Below are 22,876 nucleotides of genomic sequence, written 5' to 3' on the forward strand. Positions count from 1 at the left end.
ACACTATATCCAACATGTATAGTATTCTCTGTCTAGTATTCTCTACTATAGTATGCTCTATCTAGTATTCTATGTTATAGTATGCTTTATCTAGTATTCTCTGTTATAGTATTCTTAGCCTAGTATTCTTTGTTATAGTATTCTCCGTTATAGTATTCTCTATTATAGTATTCTATGTTTAATATTCTCTATTATAGTATTCTCTGCTATAGTATTCTCTGTTTAGTATGTAATAGTATATTTGCATAGACTCATGAATGAACTGACTCTTGTGTGATTCCTTGTACTAGGAATAGTAAGTAGTATCTCTAACTATACATATTATAGTTACTAGTAATGTATGTATATGACTGAATGAAGGTATGCCTTTGCTACCCAAAGGTACTGAACTGGCTGATAGAACTTTTGTGTCTACATATGTATACATAATATGTAACTAATATTTAGACGAGCTTCGGACAAATAACCGATACCCTAAGGCCACAATCAAACAAGGAAAAGTAACTAAGGCGAGTTAGCATTCCTAAGTCCTTTAAATATTACTTACATAACTATAAATATATAGGCATGCATTTGACAATATAAAAGTATAAAATAACTATTGTAAAACATTTGAAGAGTTTAATAATAAATTTGATGACTTGATGTCATTTTGTAAAATGATTTAAAAGCAGTTTGTTGACATAAACAGTTTGAAGTATAAGGGGTCGTTTGATAGTTGTTGACTGAGAAAGTGCTGATTGGGAAAGGTCTGTATGGGTAAGAAATCCTAACTCAATAAGAAATCCTATTGTTTGATTGTACATTTGACTGAATGTGTTGAGTGATAAAAAATTACCATTTTACCCTGCTGTTATATATAGTGATGGATTAAGTTGCTGAATAATTATAAAAACATACATATTGTCATACAAAATGTAAATTACACAAATAAAAATGTCATACAAAATGTAAATTAAACATAAATCATTTAATATCCAAATAAAAACATAATGAAATTTAAAATAACATAATAATTTAATGTAAAGTAGGTGAAAGTAGTCGATTTGCAATCTAATCACGCAAAACACGCATATATTCAACGGCTTCTGGACCCCATTCTATGCTTTGTATGTTTTCTCTATCAATTCTTCCACCTTGGACGTCAGGAGTAACCATAGTATCCTCCTCAAAATTTCTAAACAAGTCATCTTCTATATTGTAATTCCTTATAAAATTATGGACCGCGACACAAGCAATGACTATGTTTCTTTGCACTGTAAAAGGATAAGGAGTCATTTGTTTTAAGATTGGGAATCTCGCCTTCAATACACCATAAGCACACTCAATAACATTTCTAAGTTGTGCATGAGCATAATTGAACCTTTCTTCTCTAGTTAAAGCTCTGCCTCTTCGAAAATCGGCTAACCAATACCTAGTATTGCGGTATGGAGCCATAAACCCACGAGTGTTTGTATATGCGGCATCACAAAGGTAATATTTATCTGCAAATAAATGTCACACGTATTATATAATGACACATATTATATAAAAAATATAGATAATAAAAATCATATACAAATTACAATCCTGGTGGAGGAAAAGGAAATCCAGAAGTCGAATTGAATGCAACTTCTTTCAGAATTCTTGAATCATGTGCTATACCCTCCCATCCAGTCCAAACAAAGGTGAATATCATATCAAAATCACAAATTCCTATTACATTTTGAAAACATTCTCCTTTTCCTCTTCCTCTATAACGAGTTTGTTGAACAATGGGTACAACCGCATGTACAAGAGTTCCATCTTATGCACCTATTGCTCCATAAAAAATGTTTTTTAACCGTCTATGTCATTCCGAGTTATGTCTTGTTGGATTAGGAGTTGTTGTTACTATAATTTCTTTTGCAAAACACATCATTGTTGTTAGGACCTCATGAAAACATTGATGAATTGTTTGTGTGGAGTGATGAAATCTTCCCTTAACCGCGCGAAAACGTTCATTAAGTCCTATAAAATGTAAGAACACAGACATCTTCTCTTCAATGCTTATTGTCCTACTAGCTTGCAACCAATTTTTTTGGGTAAAGTGGTTGCATAATAAAGAAAATGCCTCTTGTGTAAGACATATCATATCGAAACATTGTCTAGGCTCTCCGTACATCAAATCTTGCGTATACGCATACCCGCTTGAATCGTTATCTCTAATTGTATGGATTCTGATTAGCTTGCGCCAGTTTGACCTCAACCAATAAAACACAAGTAAAAGAAAAGCTATAACTTCACCATCAGAAACCATATTTGACCTGTTACAAACAACTAGGTAACATGCTAAAGTAACCAAACTTTCCTAAGTAACAAAAGTCATAATATAATAAACTAGTAAATAACAAAAGTCATATTCAATATCTAAACATCATCCAAAGTAACAAAAGTCATCAAACATAGGATCCAAAAGTAACAACAACTAGTACACATCATCCAAAGTAACATCCAAAAAAGTCATCAAACATAGCATCCAAATGTCATGCAAGTAACAAAAAGTCATGCAACAAAAAAACTAGTAAACATCATCAAACATAACCATATTTCCTACCCGCACCCATCACCCACGACTCACAACTAGTATGTGAAAGTCATAACCAAACTTTCCTAACATCGGCACTTTCACCAAATAGCAAAAGAGCGGTTTTGTGTCTTTCATCTTCTTCTCCCCATTCCATTTTGTTAAATTTCTCCATACATGCATCAACATCCTTATCCATTTCACTTTTATCAATTCTTTCTTTTTTTTCCACTAACGACCTTGAAAGCTTGACAATCTCATCCTCAACTTCTAATGCCCTTGCATCTCTTTTTTTCCACCAACTCTTTTGTTTCCACCAACTTCCTTATTTTTTGAACTCCCCGAAGATTCTTCACTTGCACCTACGTGTTGTGTTGAAGTTTCCATTGGAACATCATCATCAAAATCATGGGCACTAAGCTCTTCTACAGGACGAGGGAGTGTAGAAGATGGCCCCCAACTTTGAAAGTCAGTTGAGGTCGACCCTTCAAATAGTTGGGTGCAAAGATCAGGGAACAACAGACGTTTGGTTTTCAATGACAACACGAACTTGTTCAACTGTTTACAATTTTTATAAACATTAGGATATGTTATAAAAATAATCATAATAGTATTTATTATAAAAATATTACCTTCCCCTCTTCTTTCCATTGCTCATCAGTCAAATTAAATTTATTTTTTATAGGATCATATATATTGCCGGTTTTGTTTTTGAGTTTCACCCAAGCAACATACTTTGATTTGTAGTAGTCAAGGTGATTTCTTATTTGCTTCTGATCAACCTCTTTACGGTGTTCGTTTATCAATTTTTCGCGTATTGTCTTCCATGAACTAGCCTTAAGTTCGGAACCCTCACGACCATTAGTGGTTAGTTCATGGATACATGCATCAATAAAAGTTGTGTCCTCACTCTCGTTCCAAACCAACATCCTAAAACATTAATGTTTAAAATAATTTATCTTAAATTTATCATGATCAAAAACAATTTTAAATATAAAACGATTATTTTGTACCAATAAAAGCATAAAATCTATGGAATTGTGATATGTCTATTATCTATTATAACAATCATGTTGATGCCATAAAACAACAAACTCCCAATTATAAATGAATTGAAATAGACATGGTAATTATGATCTCTGTACACCTTCTCAAGCTCAAGTATTTCAAAGACAATATCTTTTTTCTTTTAATTTACCAAAAAACACAAAAACAAGGCAAATAATATGTATATATTGGTAAATAGAAGGCCATCAAACAGCAATGCCACTACCTTGTAGTGGTAGTAATAAACAACGCCCGGTAGCAGAGAGAAAAAAAAAAGGATGTAATATTCCAGCAAATAACGCTTCAAAATTCAAAAAAAAAGTTCATCCATGTAGATATACTGTTGATTGCCTACCGAAATAAATGGTTTGCAACTCTATTTGGAATCTGCAGGTATAAACCAATAAAAATTTGCAAACCACTATGAAGTATATTATGAAATCAATTTACATTTATGGATGAACCAGCTCTACTTGGAATCTTTTAGATATATTTATTGGTTTACTCCATAATGGTGTAGCGTCAGTATATATACATGGAATCCTCTATTTACATTCCAAGATGAACCAGAAAATAATATTATGAAATCAATTAATTTGCAAACAAATCTGGACCCACTTAAATCAATGAAATTGATTAAAAATAATGGTGTGTATGGAATATATCTACTGAATCGATGCATTATATGAAGGGATATACACAATCAATTGTATAAAAGATAAGAGGTTTTATTCAATTTCACCGGTCGATCGATCCCAAACCCAAAATCAGCTTTCCCAAACCCCAAATTGGATATACACAATCAATTCCAAAATGAACCAGCAAACAATATTACCTGTTTTTGATGAATTGTAGCGGTTGAATAACAAGAAATCGAAAAACTAATCGGTGATGGTGACCTCTTGTTGGCCGGCGAGATGGTGGCTACACGGTGGCGAGATGGCAGCGACCGAGGTGATGGCAGTGACTTGCAAGATGGAAGTGAGCTGGACGAGCAGCATCACTGCAATATGGAAACAAGTCGGAGCTTTCGGTGCTTTTTTTTAGGTCACGAGAATGGAATGATGGAAGAAAAAATTCAAGGGCACGATTGTCTTTATTCCCAGTCAGCATATGTTACAAAGATGATTGGGTAAGACTATTGAGCCAGATATCTTTCCAAGAAAGCACCCCATCAAACATCTAAGGTCTGACCGAGTCAGCCCAATTTGCTGACTCAAACCCAGACAGATGGGTATCAAACAGACCCTAAGAAATCCTTTGTTTGAAACATACTTTGAAATACTTGAAAACCTTTGTGTGAAACACAGTTATAACAAAGTTTGAAAGAAAAATACAGTATGTAAGATAGTTTGATAAAGAGTTTAACATGTAAAAACGTTTGAGAAAGTCATTGTGAAGTAGTATACTGAGTAAAACAGCTAAAAGTGTAGTAAATCCATTTGTATGCTAATTATTAATCACATGTGATTGATGTAATAACTAGTATGATTCAACTCATATCCCCCCTATAAAATCATTTATAAACATTTAAAAACATCTAAAAGGTTAGTTAAGGGGTATGAACTCACCTGTAGTGAGTGGATCGTATGGAAGTGTCGGACAAGGTGTTAGGTGTCAAGTGAAGACTTGAAAACACACAATGATCCTAATAACATATAAAGACATATGTATGTATACAATTAGTGTTTATAACACTAATTAGAAAAGTATAAACACCCTAATGTGTGTAAAACACTTTGGTCCAAGTGTTAGGAGGCGATTAGGTTGCAACAAAGGAGTTCAAGGCATTGTTATTGAGTTTATGGCCCATGGACCATACTTAATTAAGTTTACGGCCCAGGGGAGTTCACTCCTGGCCATAAACTCTCTAAAGGGTCTCAATTTGAGGCTTAAAGCTATGATGTCCTAAATGGTTAAGTGCTCCAAGGCTAAACAAGAGGCTAGGTGAGTTTAAGGTCCAAGAATTGACCTTAACTTGTGTTTCCAGCCTGAGGACCACTTCCCCATGAGTTTACGGCCGTAAAATCATGGTATGGAGTACTATTTTGATGTTTGAGGTCCCTAGTTAAATGGTGGTTGGTTCTTGGCTAAGTTCTGAGCATAAGGAAGGAAGAGAGGGCATCATTGCACCCTTAAAGGGAGTTTACGTCCTTGGGAGATCCTTGGCCGTAAACTCTTATTCATCCTTTGATTCTTGATGTTTCTAAGGCCTAAACATGTTAAACCTAGTGTACAACGAGTTAGAACAATATTACTTACAATCTAGGAGCTTGAATGTCGGTTTTGGCCAAGAACACTAGTGTGTGTTCTTGGTGAAACTTGAAGATCTACACAAATGGAATCATTTCACGGATGAAATCATGTAAGATCACTAGATCAAGTAAGATATCTACTAGTTATTGCAAGAAACTTACTAGTTTTGTAGATCGGGGATGAAGATCGGGATGATAGTTGAGAGGATTTGGAAGAGAATTAGCCAAGCAAAGGAAATGAATGAATAAATGGCCAACATTTCATCATATAAGGTGAGTTTACGGCCCACATGGAGTTTACGGCCATAAACTCCTTTGTGGTGGCTATGAACTCATGGTTAATGTGTTTTAGGCTTGTTCTTTGTGTTATAGCTTCAGTAGATAAACCCCAACACTTATCCCTTAAGTGTACAAGGCTCAGAACACACAAACAGACTCCAAATTGTGCTAAAAGTTAGCAGGAATGAGTTTGACTTTCAATGAAGTGTTTAACTGTACAAGATAGAAAATTACGGGTTGTCACGCATGCCTAGGGGTGACTTATCGCGTAAAGTTGTCAACTTTACACTCATACATGGCTTAATGGGACTCAAAGCTCCAAAGAGAGCTTAATAAAGGGCTTAATACTCGCATTAACTGAAAATATCCATAAATTTTTCATTTTTATGAACATAAGGCCTAAATGGAGCTTAGATCTAGCATCCAGTGCTTCTGGAATGGATCAAAAGCTCATCTTTACTTCAAAAGACTCAAAAATACCTAAGAAACACCATAAAGTAGATCTAACACAAATGATCATCAATGTGTGAGATTTTTACCTCAAAAATATTGCAAATGAGAAGGTGATCCTTGATCTACAAGACCAAGCTACTCCTCCAAGTGTTCCTCTTCTTCTTCTTCACCACAAAACACCATCAAATCACTCTCAAACTCAAAACTCACCAAATGCTCTTAGGGTTTCATTTTCAGGTTAAGGGAAGATGGAGGTTGTTCAAAAGTGTCCAAAAGATGTTATAATGATGTTTAAATAAGGTGCAAACCCTAAAAATTAGGGTCTACCTCAAAATTGTGTACGCTATGTGTACTCCACGGACGCCCAAGCATACGTGGGTGAAACCCACGATCATCAAAAAGGCTAATACGCTAAGCGTACTCATAGAGTACGCCCACTGTACTAACCATCGGACCAAAATTTTAACAATTTTGCATTAAGGGCTAAAAGTGAAACTTACCAAAACTTGAATGTTACAATTCTCCCCCATATGAATCAAAGTTTGTCCTCAAAATCCGCTACCTCAAATAGCTCTCGGTAGTGCCATGTCACAAATGAACCCCGGTGGTTCAGGCGGGCCACGAGGTGGTACTCAACCCCAAAACCAGGAGGGTAGTCAGGGACACCGAAAAGAGTGTTCCTACAAAGACTTAATGAACACGAAACCCACACCCTTCAATGGCACTGGAGGTGTCATTTCCCTAACTCGATGGTTCGAGAAAATCGAATCTATTTTCGAAAGCTGTGCCTATTCAGAAACTGATAAGGTAAAGTTCGCCGCTTGCACTTTCACCGATAAAGCCCTGACTTCGTGGAATGGCCGAGTAAAATCCTAAACCCTGCCTATAGCCAATGCTATGGATTGGGAGAGCATGAAGGAGCTTCTGCTTACGGACTACTGCCCACGGGGTGAAATGCAGAAGCTGGAGCATGAACTCTAGAACCTAAAGATGAAGGGTTCCGATATCGCCGCTTACACTTCCAGATTTGATGACTTTGCGCTTCTTTGTCTAGGAATGGTTACCCCATAAAGCAAAAAGATTGAGAGATTCATCTGGGGGTTGACCCAACCAACCAAGGGTAATGTTTTGGTTGCGAAGCCAGACACCTACGACAGCGCCAAATGCCTAGTGCAAACTCTGATTGACCATAGTGACGATTTGAAGGAAGTGACCACCGCTCCTGAACCGGCTAAAGGGAGGAATGAAAATAAGAAGAGATGTTGGAGAAAACGGAAGAGTCAGAGTTCACAAGGATCTTCCAAGAAGTAGCAAACTATGGCAGTCAACGCTGCTACTACCCCCGTTACTATTTCTGTCGCGCTTCTACAACTCAAACACCTACCAGTAGGTATGCTGGTACCCTTTCTCGATGTGACAAGTGTAACTTCCACCATAACCCCGGACCATGTCGTGAACTGTCATGCTCCAGCTGTGGCAAAAAGGGCCACACTGCTCGAAACTGCAAAACACCAACCCAATCAACAAATCAATCTTCTGGAGCGGGTGTCGGTCAGGCCTGCTATGGTTGCGGTGAAGTCGGGCATTTTAAGCGAAACTGCCCCAAGGCAGCAATAGCTAGCAACACCGAGAGAGTCCTAGCTATGGGACGAGAGGAGGCAGTCACCGATCCCACTATTGTCTCAGGTACGTTCCTTCTCGACAACTCTTATGCTAATATCCTTTTCGATTTTGGTGTTGAAAGAAGTTTTGTTAGCCATTCATTCAAACATCTTCTTAAACCTAACCCCCAACCATTAATTGAAATGTTTACCGTCGAGATGGCTAACAGTGAGAAAGAAAACGACAACGACATATTCATAGGATGTACTCTTACCCTAAACGACCACTCTTTTCCCATCGACCTAATGCTAGTTTCCATAAAGAGCATTGATGTTATCATTGGTATGGATTGGTTGAGTCCCAATCATGCTGATATCCTTTGTTACAAAAAAAATACATCCGTCTCAATCTCCCCTCTGATCAGACTCTCATGATCTATGGCGACAAACTTAGTTCCAATCTTCGCATCATTTCGTGCATCAAAGCTCAAAATCTCTTGCGAAAGGAGTGTTACGCATTCCTAGCTCATGTAATCAATGAGAAACAGGAAGTTAAAGACCTCGAGAGGATCCCCGAAGTTTGCAACTTTCCTGATGTCTTTCCCGAAGAGCTCCTGGGAATCCCTCTTGCCAAGTCGAGTTTCGCATCGACCTAATTCCTGCAGCTACCCCCGTAGCCAAGTCTCCATATCGCTTAGCTCTAGCAGAAATGCAAGAGTTATCCAGCCAGCTCAATAAGCTTCTCGACAAAGGGTTCATCAGACCGAGTTCCTTACCTTGGGGATCCCCGGTATTATTTGTGAAGAAGAAAGATGGATCCTTTCGGATGTGTATAGACTACCATGAGTTGAATAAATTGACCGTCAGAAACCGTTATCCTCTTCCTCGAATAGATGGCCTTTTCGATCAACTTCAGGCAGCCAGTTACTTCTCGAAAATTGACCTTAGATCAGGGAACCATCAGCTTTGAGTTCACGAGAATGATGTTTCCAAGACAGCATTCAGGACTCGATATGGTCACTACGAGTTCGTAGTGACGCCCTTCGGTCTAACCAATGCACCGACTATGTTCATGGACCTGATGAAACGGGTGTGTCGCCCCTTTCTGGACAAGTTCATCATCATGTTCATTGACGACATACTTGTCTATTCCAGAAGCGAAGAAGATCACAAAAAACACTTGAGGATAGTGTTGGAAACACTTAGATCGGAGAAGTTGTACGCGAAATTCTCCAAGTACGAATTCAAGATTCGGAAGGTAGCTTTCCTTGGTCACGTGTTATGTGAGGAGGGTATACATGTGGACCCGTCCAAAATCAAGGTAATGGAGAATTGGTCGGCACCGAAGACACCCACAGAAATTCGTCAATTCTTTGGTCTCACCGGCTACTATCATAGATTCATTCAAAAAATTTCAAGAATCGCCAAACCCCTAACCACTCTAACACAGAAAGGTGTACCCTTTTGTTGGAGTGAAAAGCAAGACACTGCCTTTAGAACACTGAAGCGAACCATGTGCAGCGCACCTATCCTGTCCCTGCCTGAAGGAACAGAGGATTTTGTTGTCTATTGCGATGCGTCCAATCAGGGTTTAGGCTGTGTGCTAATACAGAGAGGAAAATTTATCGCTTATGCCTCAAGACAGCTAAAGGCACGTGAAGTTAACTATACAACTCACGACCTGGAGCTAGGAGCAGTGGTCTTCACACTGAAAATTTGGAGACATTATCTTTACGGAACCAATTGCACGATCTTCACCGACCATAAAAGCTTTCAGCACATCTTCAATTAGAAGGACTTAAATATGAGGCAGCAGCGATGGGTAGAGCTACTCAGTGACTACGAGTGTGAAATCTGCTACCATCCTGGCAAGGCCAATGTGGTAGCATATGCCCTTAGCCGAAAGGAAAGCTCAAGTAACAAGGCGAAGACATTAATGATGACCATCCATTCCCACTTATTTGTACAGATTCGTGGGCAAGTGTCTGACTTGCACCAAGGTGAAGGTTGAATACCAGAAACCCTCGGGTCTGCTCTAGCAGCCCGAGATACCTGAGTGGAAATGGGAGATGATTACTATGGATTTCATCACCAAGTTACCCAGATCTTCGAGTGGGTACGATACTATTTGGGTAACTGTCAATCGTTTGACAAAATCCGCTCACTTCCTTCCGATTAAAGAATCGTTCAAGATGGAAAGACTCACGCGACTCTACATCCAAGAGATAGTCTGAATCTACGGTGTGCCTGTATCCATTATCTCCGATCGAGATAGCAGGTTTCCCTCAAGGTCTTGGCAGACCCTTCAGAAAGTTCTTGGAACTAAGTTGGATATGAGTACAGCTTATCATCCTCAGACAGACGGACAGAGTGAGAGAACTATGCAGACCCTGGAAGACATGCTGAGAGCATGTGTCATCGATTTCAGAAACTCGTAGGACACCCATTTACCCTTGATCGAGTTCTCGTATAACAACAGCTACCACACCAGCTTCAAGGTTGCCCTGTTTGAAGCCCTCTACGGTCGCAAGTGCAGATCCCCTCTGTGCTGGGCCGAGGTAGAGGACACACAGCTAGCCAAGAGTCGAGTCCCCGACAGTGCTCTCACTGGTCCTGAAATCATCTGCGAAACCACAGCGAAGATCATTCAAATCCGAGAACGCCTAAAAGCTTCACGAGACAGACAGAAGAGTTACGCTGATAAACAACGAAAACCCTTGGAATTCCAGGTTGGAGATCGTGTCTTGTTGAAGGTCTCACCCTGGAAAGGCATGATACACTTTGGAAAGCGTGGAAACTTAACCCGAGGTACATAGGACCTTTCGAGATCCTCGCTAGGATCGGTCCCGTAGCCTACAAACTTTGACTACCTCAAGAACATAGCAACATCCATCCTGTCTTCCACGTCTTTAATCTTAAAAAGTGTCTATCCGATGAAACTCTCGTGATCCCTCTTGATGAGATCGATATCAACGAAAACCTGAACTTTGTGGAAGAACCCATCGATATCATGGATTGAGAGATCAAACATACGAAACAAAGTCGCATCCCGATAGTGAAGGTTCGCTGGAATGCTAAGCGGGGACCCGAATTCACTTGGGAGCACGAAAACTTGATGAAACAGAAATATCCGCCTCCCTTTCCAAATCCATGATTTGTACCTTAATTCTAAATTTCGAGACGAAAATCCCTCTAACGGGGGGATAATGTGACGATCCGAACATTATTATGTCACTGTAACTCGTTCCCCTTAATAAAAACCCGTTTGTATTCCAATTTTTTGTTAACATTTTGGATAAAGTTAATTAAATTGACACTTTTATTATGACTTTATGAGTGTCCAAACACATTAGAAACATGTGAAAACACCCTCAATATTCACTTGGAAATTTTTTTGCTTCAACCACGTCGGGTTACGACAACTTAATCGGGTGCGACCATAAGCCTCGTTTAACGTTGGTATCGGGTAGATTTCCACCGGGCCTCACACTCAAACCCTATATAAGGGTGAGTGGACTTCATTTGAATCTTTTTCACTCTCTCTCTCTCTCTCTTCTCTCTCTCTCTACAATCCAAGTTTTGATCCAAAACCACCCCTTTCAAGCTCTAATTTGGTAAGTGATCCATCCTAGCTGATAGTGTAGCTTGTTTAACATTTAAATCCATGTCTAAATCATTTAAAATGATCAAAGGTATGTGTTTACGGCCCAGGAACAATCCCAAACCACAACCACCCATAAATGGGGTTTTGAAGCCCAAAAACCCTCCCAAATCACTTCTGGTGCTTAGCTATGACTTAGGGGCTTACATATACGAACTTAGAACACCTAAAACTTGATGTTTGGGGAGTAAACATGATTTTACGGCCCAAGATCATTCTTGGACCGTAAACACCCCTTCATAGGCCGTAAACACCATTTAAGGTGTCAAAATCCCCTTATACACCTCCTATGGCTTGGAATAATGTCTAGAACCAACCACCATTGCATTAGGGACCTTAAACTTAAAAGAAAACCACCCCTTAGGAGATTATGGCCGTAAACCCCCCAAGGAACGGTTCCTTGGCCGTAAACTCCTCTAAAGTGGTCAAATGGTGCCCTAATTTCCTTCCATGGCTTGTACATTGGACTAGAATCACATGTGCTTAACCTAGGATCATCAAAACACAAAAAGGAAAGGGTATGTAAGAGTTTACAGTCGTAAGCTCCTTGTTTACAGTCGTAAACTCCTTTAAATGGTCCATTTGGTGATTTAATCACTTCCATTGCCTTAGAACTGAACCTAGCCTAATTCCACAAGTGTTGTAAGGCCATTAAACATCCAACAACACACCACCCATGAGTTTACAGTTGTAAACTCCTGGGGATATGGTCATTGGGCCGAAAACTCCCTTAGGAGTTTACTCTTGAAGAGCAAACTCCATATCTAGGCCTTACACCTCCTTAGATGCAACCCGGATCACTCCTAACACTTGAAATAAAGTGTTTTCGCATCTTGGAGTGAACTATCTTAATTAAGTAGTGGTTCAAAGTCTAATTAGATACAATTATGTATCTCTTCATATTAGATAGGAACCTCGCATGTATTCAAGCCCTGAACTGACACTTAGCATCCTAACCGGCACATTTCTCGACTGGTGAGTTCATACCCCTACACCTTTTTCTGTGTTTCTCAATGTTTTCAGGGGGGATACAAGCAAAAGTACAAGGAAATATTGTACTCAAACTTATTATTTTATATGAAATGTTTCATATTTTGTATGCTTTTAATACTGGAAACCGTATTAACCAACCGCTGAACTTGCAGCGTTAGTTTTCAAACTACGTGCGAAAATCATTATAAAATGTTATATTTTATATTTCACAAATGATTTTCCACATTATTACTATTAAAAGCATTAATCTCAGAACTTTCTAACGTCCTTGGTAACAGTCCCCTATATACGAGAATGAAGGACTAATAAACAGGAATTTCTAATGTCCTTGGTAACACTCCCCTGGATACGAGAGTGAAGGACTAATCAACAAAATTTTATAACGTCCTTGGTAACACTCCCACTAGATACGAGAGTGAAGGACCAATTTCATTAATCTTAAGATTAGAGACACGTCCTTGGTAACACTCCCCCGGATACGAGAGTGTAGGACTACCCCTGTAACCAGAATCTCTTGGAGGGAGAACGTGACTTAAGTGTATAGATCTATACAGGATTGACTACCCCGCACCTGTCTGCTAGCTACAGTGAGACCGACTGGTCCACAGGTGACAAAAGTCATAAAACGATATTGGCCCCGTTACGAACCTTATCCAGTATATTGTATGGTTATGGAACTCGCAACTTAGATTATCAAAACTTTTCTACTTACTTATTAGTTTTATATACATGTTAAAACTAATGTACTTTTCAAGAATAACCAGGCTTTCAGGATACTTCTCTTAACGATACAAGTATGGTAGATACTTGTACACTGCATTCCGAATCGATAACCAATCACAAACTTTTAAGGAAAATAAGGGTTTTTCCTGGGATAATTGAACTGTTCTTAACCAGACTGTGTAACCAATGGATAACTAAACTTTTCTTATAAGAAAATATGGGATTTTCTTGGATAACAACTTTTTCAGAAAACCAAAGGAAACTTGTTCTTTTACAGAAACAAACCGCTTATGAACTCACCAGCTTTATGCTGATATTTCTAAAATTGCTTGTATTCTCAGGTCCTCGTTAGACAGGTATTCCGCGATCTTTTGGAGAATACGGAGCATTTTAGCAGTCTCGTCTTTACTTTTGTTCATTTTGGATGTATATATATAATCATGTATAACTTTGCTTTCAAAAAAATGTAAATACTTGTATGTAATGTAATGGTTGTGTTTACTATGCTTACTATGTACATTGGTTCTGATACTTTACATGACGTCCTCCGCCCCGGAACGTTTCTGCCATCAGTTTCGGGGTGTGACAGACGGCACGATCACTCGTAGTCTTGAGTAGTCTCCGTCCTGAAGTCCGTATTGGAAGTCATACATGGTTCATCAATCACCATCTCGTGTATACGAGTCATATATAATTAAGATTGAAATGGTAGTCGAATAAATGATTCTCCTTTCATCTCACATCGAAACAAGGAAAAGAAGTTAAAGCGGAATCATCAATTCTCAACCTGTAGAACCTTGATTATATACTACCCTTGTGTATACATTCTTCAGAGATAGATCAACCGTAAGGGTCTTTGTATTGAACTTGACGTACTATATGAGTTGGTATTCTGGGAAGGTTTTCTGAAGTTTCTTTGGAAGGGATATGAAACATAGGGTACTCTATGCATGAGTACTTCGGAGTTCTGGAATGACGGCTTCGCTAGAAAGGGGATTACGGAGAAAGAGATGTATGCACGAACTGGTATTCTGAGAGTTGAATTGACTCGAGTTGTCTGATAGTATCATAATCACTTGGAAAATAAAGGCATTAGATTATATCATAAAGGCATTACAGACAAAACACAAAAGTGAAACTTTTAACAGAGTTACAGTACTTTATATTAACTACAAGACTACTGCTGCGAACAAGGTATACTATAGAAGATAAGTACACAGCACGAGGATCCCTTTACCAACAGGATCTCGCAAAATATAAGACTCAAGTTGCACTAGTTTTAAACAATTTAAAAGCATACTTAAATACTGCTGATTGGAAGTGTTCCTATATTATAGTAGGGTCCTTAGTTGTCTTTTGTTGTTCTGGAGTCAAGCTCCTCCTGTTCCCTCGTCACCCTTCTCTGTTGGGCAGTCCCTTTTTAAATGTCCCATTACACCACATAGATGGCATATACGAAAAATTTCAACATTGGTGGTTGAAGTAATGTGTTGGATCTGAGTCTGGCAGAAGCGGGTAGTGTGTCCGTTCTTGTTGCAGTTATTGCAGTGTAACAGACGAAAACTACCTAGGTGATGGAAGTTGTACTTATTGCACTTTGGTAGGTTTCCAACATACTGTCTGGCTGGGTTTGGGATATCCGGGATGCTATTAGGGATGGTAGTAAGAGTTACAGACATCGTGGCCGCGAATGCTGCCACATGTGATTGTTTCTTGTTCGTCCCTCGGGGTGATTTGCCTTTAAATCTATCCCTGAATTTTCGTTTATTACTCTTGGGTTTGAGATTCGAAGTGTCATGGTAGTTTGTTACTCATTGATGTACTTGGTTGTTACTTTGATTAGAATTATTGATAACCATCCCGCTAACATTTGCATTGTTAGCATTTAGGTGAGTCATGACAGCTGTCACGGCAGCTGAGACTACAGCTTGAAAGGTAGTTGCATCAATCTGAAGAGTTGGAGTCTGGTTGACGGGTTGTTTACTTTTCTTTGGTGACATGATTCTGTTACACGAAAAAAAATGATTTTGTGAGCGATTATGGTTGAACCTAGATGTATTTCGATCGTTCATGAAAGGAGTAGAAGTATGTTCTCAAGGGTTTGACCTACATCCTTATGATGTAGTCCTAGTAAGGGTAGAAGTAATATCATATAATGGTTACCAGATGATTGCTATCCAACCTTCGACAAGAATTGGAAATGATCCCGGAGCTAAATTACCATAGTCCAATAACTCGACTAGAGTGAGTTTCAAAAATTAGCCGACTGTCAATATCATTGTTATTTATGATGTAATAAGTTTGGGAAAATTTGACCTTGTAGAAGGTCTTACATCATATCCGGCGTAGAAAGGTTTGGGCCGCATAAAAGCCTAACTAAAAGTACCTACAGTACAAGATAGTTTCGTAGAAAAATGCCACATAGGACATAGACAGGACATAGCAGGGTCTCATGGTCTCTCTCATATCTCTCACGAGTTTGTTTAATGTGATTGGTGCAAATGGTATACATTCCTGCATTGGCATCAACCTCTATGATACCCTGGAGGGCTGTCCTACCCTGGATTTCGTTTTAGGCAACTCTTTGGACTAGGATTGGCAGAACTCTGTCTGCTGAGCTTCCTTCGCTTATGTTATAGAAAATTTGGTCTCCATTGAATGGCATAGGTTGATTCTGCTCTTCGCTCCATGTTTCCAAGCATTCTACCCAAGGAGGCGTCGGGACATGAAAAGTCGGACGCGGGTTAGAATTTGGAATGGGAGCTACCTGGGGTAGGTTCTCAACCTTGGGCTCGGAGTTAGCACCATCCAAAAGGTCTTCAACATGGTGATCATTCAAAAGGATTGGATGATCGTCCTCTGGTTCTTCTTTAAACCATCCAGCATTGCCTTCGTTCGGAAGGTACGGGTCGCCGTGGAGATGGAGTCCAACCATGTTATCTACACGAGAATTAGGGTAAAGAAATAATTATTAGACGTACTAACTGGATAATTATAAGATAATCTTCATTAGTTACATCACTATTTGTAAAGTTCATATCATTTATATCTAATCAAAATAGGCTAGGCCTTCGAATAAGTGACCTTAACTCCAAATTCACAAGGAATGGGGGTAAAGCAAAATTTCACAGATTCTAAGTCTATAACATTCTAGTTATATATAACTTTAGCGTATCCACTTAGCAACTATGGACCTAGTAATGAAGATATTTTTAGTTCTCACATAAGTACTTATAGTAACACAAAATACTCTTATATTATTTTAGACTTATGTTCTGTTCTAGTGTTTTCATTGTAGTAGTGTTGGTAAGTTTTTAGACTTATCGCCATATCACAACCATTCTTGGGCATATGCTAATCACTCCTCGAACCAGTATAGTTGATCAGGCTATGCCACTCCTAGAACTGACCATACATCCCCGAGCTTACTTGTGATATTCAACAATCGTAATACTTTTGTTCTTGTCATCGTGACACTGATTTTAGTATGAACGCAGGTATGTATACTTAGTTAAATATTTTAATATTTAAAAGTATAAACTCTTGGTTAGAGTAATTTTAATCCCATTTTATTTATAGTCTGTATATCTTTGATGGGTTGATATACTCAATTCACTATAAACAACGCTCTTATACCAATCTGTCACACCCCAAAACCAAGAACGGCGGAAACGTTCTGGGGCGGAGGACGTCATGTAAAGTATCACAACAATGCAAAGTAGTAAACAAGCAACAACATCATCCATTGCATTAATAGTATAATTTTAAATACAAGTGTGTTCTTTCATAGAATAAAACAACATAAAGAATAATCAAAATAAAAGATGAGTCTTGACTGCTCCGTCTTCACAACACCTGGTCGTCGTACCTGTTTATTGTGACCTGAGAATACAAGTTATTTAAAAGTGTAGATAAGCATAAAGCTGGTGAATTCATAAGTATTTTAGTGTTATTGATTAGTAAAGCTTGTGAAGAAAAGACTTTTAAATGTTTAAAAGATAAGTTTTTATTTGAACAATGTAAAGTTTTGTATATGTTTGAAAACTCCTAGAAAATCCTATATTTTCTACTAGTATAAAAAGTAGTCTTCTACCAAGACTCGACTGTTTTGTATGTTTGTCTCTTTGTAAAAATTAAAGCTTTTCCCAAGTATGACTATCATTACCAAAATATAGTATTATATTACCCTTTATGTGAGAAGATCACAATTTGAATATAATGGGAAAATGTATATGTGTGCTATAGTATTATTTGAATTAATTACCGAAGTAATAACTACCTGAAAGCCAATGGTTTAAGGCAAAATGTGATATGATCATTACCATGCTAATCTGAATAAAACACAACGATGAAAGACGTCGGAAGAAATGACATTTGGCACCCGTGGACTTGCAAGTCCCACTATAGCAAACAACAAAGGTGTAGGATAGTCAATCCAGTATAGATCTATACGCAAACTCACACTCTCCCTTCAGAAGATTATGGTTACAAAACGTGACATAATGAAATGGTCGATGTGTCATGAAGTAGTATCTCACATTATGTTATCTCTGAACCTTGTTATAGTATATTTGTTGTAGTAATAGTATTCTATGTATGTATAGTATTCTTTGTCTAGTATTCTCTGTTATAGTATGCTCTATCTAGTACTCTCTGTTATAGTATGCTTTATCTAGTATTCTCTGTTATAGTATTCTCTGCCTAGTATTCTCTGTTATAGTATTCTCTGTCTAGTATTCTCTATTATAGTATTCTCTGTTATACTATTCTTTGCCTAGTATTCTCTGTCTAGTTTGTAACAGTATATTTGTTGATGCGTGTATGGGCTTGATTTAGTGAGTGGGGTAGTGTTTAGGTAAATTAAGCTAGAATAACAACCACAAATATATGGAATGAATAGGATAGATTTGATAAATAAATTAGACCTATAGCTTGTAAATCTGAAGACAAACTAAGACCTATTAGTTTGAATTCGATCAACTCAAGGATCACGTCCAAAAGATGATAATTTGTGAACTATGACAATAATTCAAAGTGAAAATAAGGGTTCTTTGATTAAAATTCGTGCATTATCTTTCCGATGCATAAACTTGGCTTTATATGAAGCCTTTATTACAAATTTGGTGGTTACAAGCCAATTATTCGTTAAATCTAGTAAATGAAAATTAAGGAAACTCTTGAAATAACACAAAAAAACGTCCAATACACTTTAGGATGAAGAAAAAAACGTCTATGCTTCATTAAGGAGCCATAAGAAGCATTAAAGTGTAACCCTAATCCACCAAAGAGTGATAAAAACGGCTAGGAGGCTTTATGAAGTAAAAAAGTAACGGTTTTAGCGCTTATGAAGCCTTAAAAATGTTACCCTAGCCTTCATGCAACCCTAGTTCAATTTGTGGGTTACCATGCACAACCCAACCATTGAACCCAAACCACCTTCTAGCCCACTACTAATCACTACTCCATCACATTTTTGGCTTTCATCATCCATGCATGGATCATCCCCTCCCCATTTGAAAGGAATTGACCTCAATTCATCAAGTCCATCAATATCAAGATAAGGTGAAAGATCTCCCACATTAAAGGTATCATGCACTCCATGGTCTCCTCCTAAGTCTACCTTATAAGCATTATCATTGACACGTGATACCACTTTATAAGGACCTTCGGCTCTTGGCATTAACTTGTTTTTCCTTTTGTTAGGAAAACGTTCTTTCCTCATATGCACCCACACCAAGTCACCAAAGACACGTGGTTTCCTATGCTTATTTGACTTCTATTTGTACAACTCATTCACAGTTTCAATCTTCTCACGAACTTGTTGGTGTAGTTTCATCATGGCCTTCAACTTGTCATTAGCATCCTTGTGAACCAATTCATCCTTTGGCAATGGAATCAAATCTAAAGGCATGTAAGGATTCACACCATACACTACTTCAAAAGGAGAATGACCTGTTGCATAAGTAGGAGAACGATTATAGGCAAATTCAGCATGGGCAAGTTTGATGTCTCAATCTTTTTGAGTTTTGCTAACCAACCCTCTCAACAAAGTACCCAAAGTTCTATTAGTCACCTCCGTTTGTCCATACGTTTGTGGATGATGGGATGTACTAAAGAGTAACTTATAACCACTTTCCTCCATAAAGTGTTCCAAAAGTAACTTAGAAACTTGGAATCCCTATCAAAAACAATTGTTTTAGGAATACCATGCAAACGAACCACCTCTTTAAAGTATAAATCAACCACATTAGATGCATCATTGGTTTTATGACATGGCACAAAGTGAACCATTTTTGAAAACCTATCCACCACCACCATAATGGAATCCTTCACCCTTTGAGTTCTAGGAAAAGCCATAATTAAATCCATGGACACATCTTCCCAAGGATGAATAGAAACCGGCAAAGGAGTGTAAACACCATGCTTGAAAGTTGTTTTTGCCATGTGACATGTAACACACTTTCCCACTATGTTGGTTACATCCACCAACATTTTTGGCCAAAAGAAATGTTCTTTAAGCACCTCCAAAGTTTTGGTAATGCCAAATAGACCAGCCAAACCACCGCCATGAGCTTCACGAATCAGCAACTCCCGTATTACATGTTTTGGGACACAAAGGCGATTGCCTTTGAATAGAAATCCATCTTGAATCACAAATTCACCATTAGGACCACCTGCACATTTCAAAAACATATCTCCAAAGTCCATATCAGGTTGATAATGGTCCTTTAGAGTTTCAAATCCCAAGAAACGAACATCCAAAGTCACCAATAATGAGTAACGCCTCGAGAGTGCATCAGCCACCACATTGATTTTGCCACCCTTGTATTTGCATGAAAAATGAAAGGATTGCAAGAACTCCACCCACTTTGCATGTCTTGTGCTCAACTTTTGTTTCCCATTGATGTACTTCAAGGATTCATGATCAGAATGCAAAATAAAATGATTTGCACGCAAATAATGACTCCAGTGATCTAAAGCACGAACAATAGCATAAAACTCCTTATCATAAGTGCAATAATTCAAACGAGCACCACCCAACTCTTCAAAAAAATAAGAAATAGGACGTTTGGATTGGATCAAAACAGCCCCAATACCAACTCCACTTGTGTCACACTCCACTTCAAATGGTTGAGAAAAATCTGGAAGAGCCAAAATAGGAGCATCACACAACAATGCCTTGAGTTTTGCAAACGGCTTCTGAGCTTCTTTTCCCCATGCGAAGACTCCTTTCTTCAAACAACCTGTTATGGGACTTGCAATGGTACCAAAATCACGAACAAATGTTCTATAGAAAGAAGCAAGACCATGAAATGATCTAACTTCAGAAATGTTAGTAGGAATAGGCCATGACTTGATTGCTTCAGTTTTGGATGGGTCTACGGACACGCCATTTCTTGACACCACAAAACCCAAAAATCCCTCTTTTTCCAGCAAAAACGAACATTTTTCTTGCTTCCCATAGAGTTTTCGAGCTCTAAGCGTCTTGAAAACCTGTTTTAAGTGCACCAAATGATCCTCCAAACTCTTGCTATATACCAAGATATCATCAAGGTACACCACCACAAACCTGCCCAAAAAAGATTTTAGCACTTCATTCATTAGTCGCATGAAAGTGCTAAGTGCATTAGTTAGACCAAAAGGCATCACGGTCCATTCATACAAGCCATGTTTAGTTTTAAAGGGTGTTTTCCATTCATCCCCTTCACGCATATGAATTTGATGGTAACCACTTCTCAAATCAATTTTTGAGAGCACAATAGAACCATGCAACTCGTCTAACAAATCATCAACTCTAGGAATAGGAAATTGGTATTTTATGGTGATGTTATTAATAGCCCTACTATCAACACACAGCCTCCAAGAACCATCTTTTTTTGGAACAAACAAAACTGGAACAGCACAAGGACTTAGGCTTTCACGAACATAACCCATTTTCATGAGTTCATCAATTTGTTTTTGCAACTCCTTTGTCACCTCCGGATTACATCTATAGGCAGCTTTATTCGGAAAAGGGGCACCCGGAATAAGGTCAATTTGGTGTTTGATACCACATATTGGAGGCAAACTCGGTGGTAATTCGCTTGGAAACACATCTTGAAACTCTAAAAGCAAATCAGCAATATCTTTTTCTCCATGCACCATCTTCTCCACCTTTGCATGCTCTTTGGGCAAGCATGTAAATCACATCACCTTTGTCAAGAACTTGCTCCACCTCCCTTTCACTAGCAAACACAGAAAGATTAGGTTTTTTTACTTGTTTAGAATTCATGGACCTTATAGCCGTTGGGGACATGGGTTTTAACACAAATTTTTTATTATTGTGTTTCAACTCATATTCATTCCTCCTCCCTCTATGTAACATGTCCTTATCAAATTTCCAAGGACGCCCCAACAAAATATGACATGCATCCATAGGAATAACATCACACAACACTTCGTCTTCATAAAACCCCATAGTTAGACCAACTCTAACCTGTTTTGTCACCTTTATTTTGCTTCCATCATCCAACCAATGAAGAACATATGGTTTTGGATGGTTTGTAGTAGACAAACCCAATTTGGTCACCATTTCATTAGAAGCAACATTAGTACAACTTCCACCATCAATAATCAAACTACACCACTTGTCTCTAACCAAACATTTGGTGTGAAAAAATTGGTCTCGTTGATCCATATCATCCACAGTTTGAACCCCTTGAGTTTTAAGGGTTCTAAGCACCAAAACTGTATCATACACCAGTGCTTCATACTCTACCTCCTCCTCTTCTTCCTCTTCTTTTTGTATATCATGAAAAATACCCGCCAACCTCTCTTCTTCCTCCAACTCTTCACGACATTCAACGGCCTCCCTTAAAGTCACCACCCTTTTATTTCGACAAGCATTTTGGTAATGACCAAAACCTTGACACTTGAAACATCTAATTTTCTCCAAACTAGTTTCTTTGGTACCACTAGTAAGTTTAGGAGCAACGGGAACATTACTAGAACCAGAAGGAGTAGAAACAGAATTTTGTCTATTGCTAGACTCGGGCTTGGACCACGACTTTGACTTGGGACTTTCGAGACTTGAACTTGAACTCCCACCATAACGTGCTTTGGCTTGCCCCTCCAACTTCAAACACAAACCACAAAGAGTTCCAAAATCAGCATAAGGATACAACTCCACAACATTGGCAATGTTGTAGTTCAACCCTTTTAGAAAACGAGTCATTTTTTGTTCTTCAATATCCCCCATCAAGGACAACTTCTCAAATTCATCAATGTATTCTCCAACACTCATTTTTCCTTACCTCAAATCAACAATCTTCTTGTAAGT

General features: G+C 38.3%; 1 pseudogene; it reads right to left on the reverse strand.

Moving 5' to 3' along the window:
* Positions 1–2,815: 2,815 nt before the first annotated feature.
* Positions 2,816–22,840, reverse strand: LOC145029723 (uncharacterized; annotated as a pseudogene).
* Between the last annotated feature and the right edge of the window lie 36 nt (positions 22,841–22,876).

Source organism: Lactuca saligna, chromosome 2 (assembly GCF_052625555.1).
Source record: "Lactuca saligna cultivar CGN05327 chromosome 2, ASM5262555v1, whole genome shotgun sequence".
Taxonomy (NCBI): domain Eukaryota; kingdom Viridiplantae; phylum Streptophyta; class Magnoliopsida; order Asterales; family Asteraceae; genus Lactuca; species Lactuca saligna.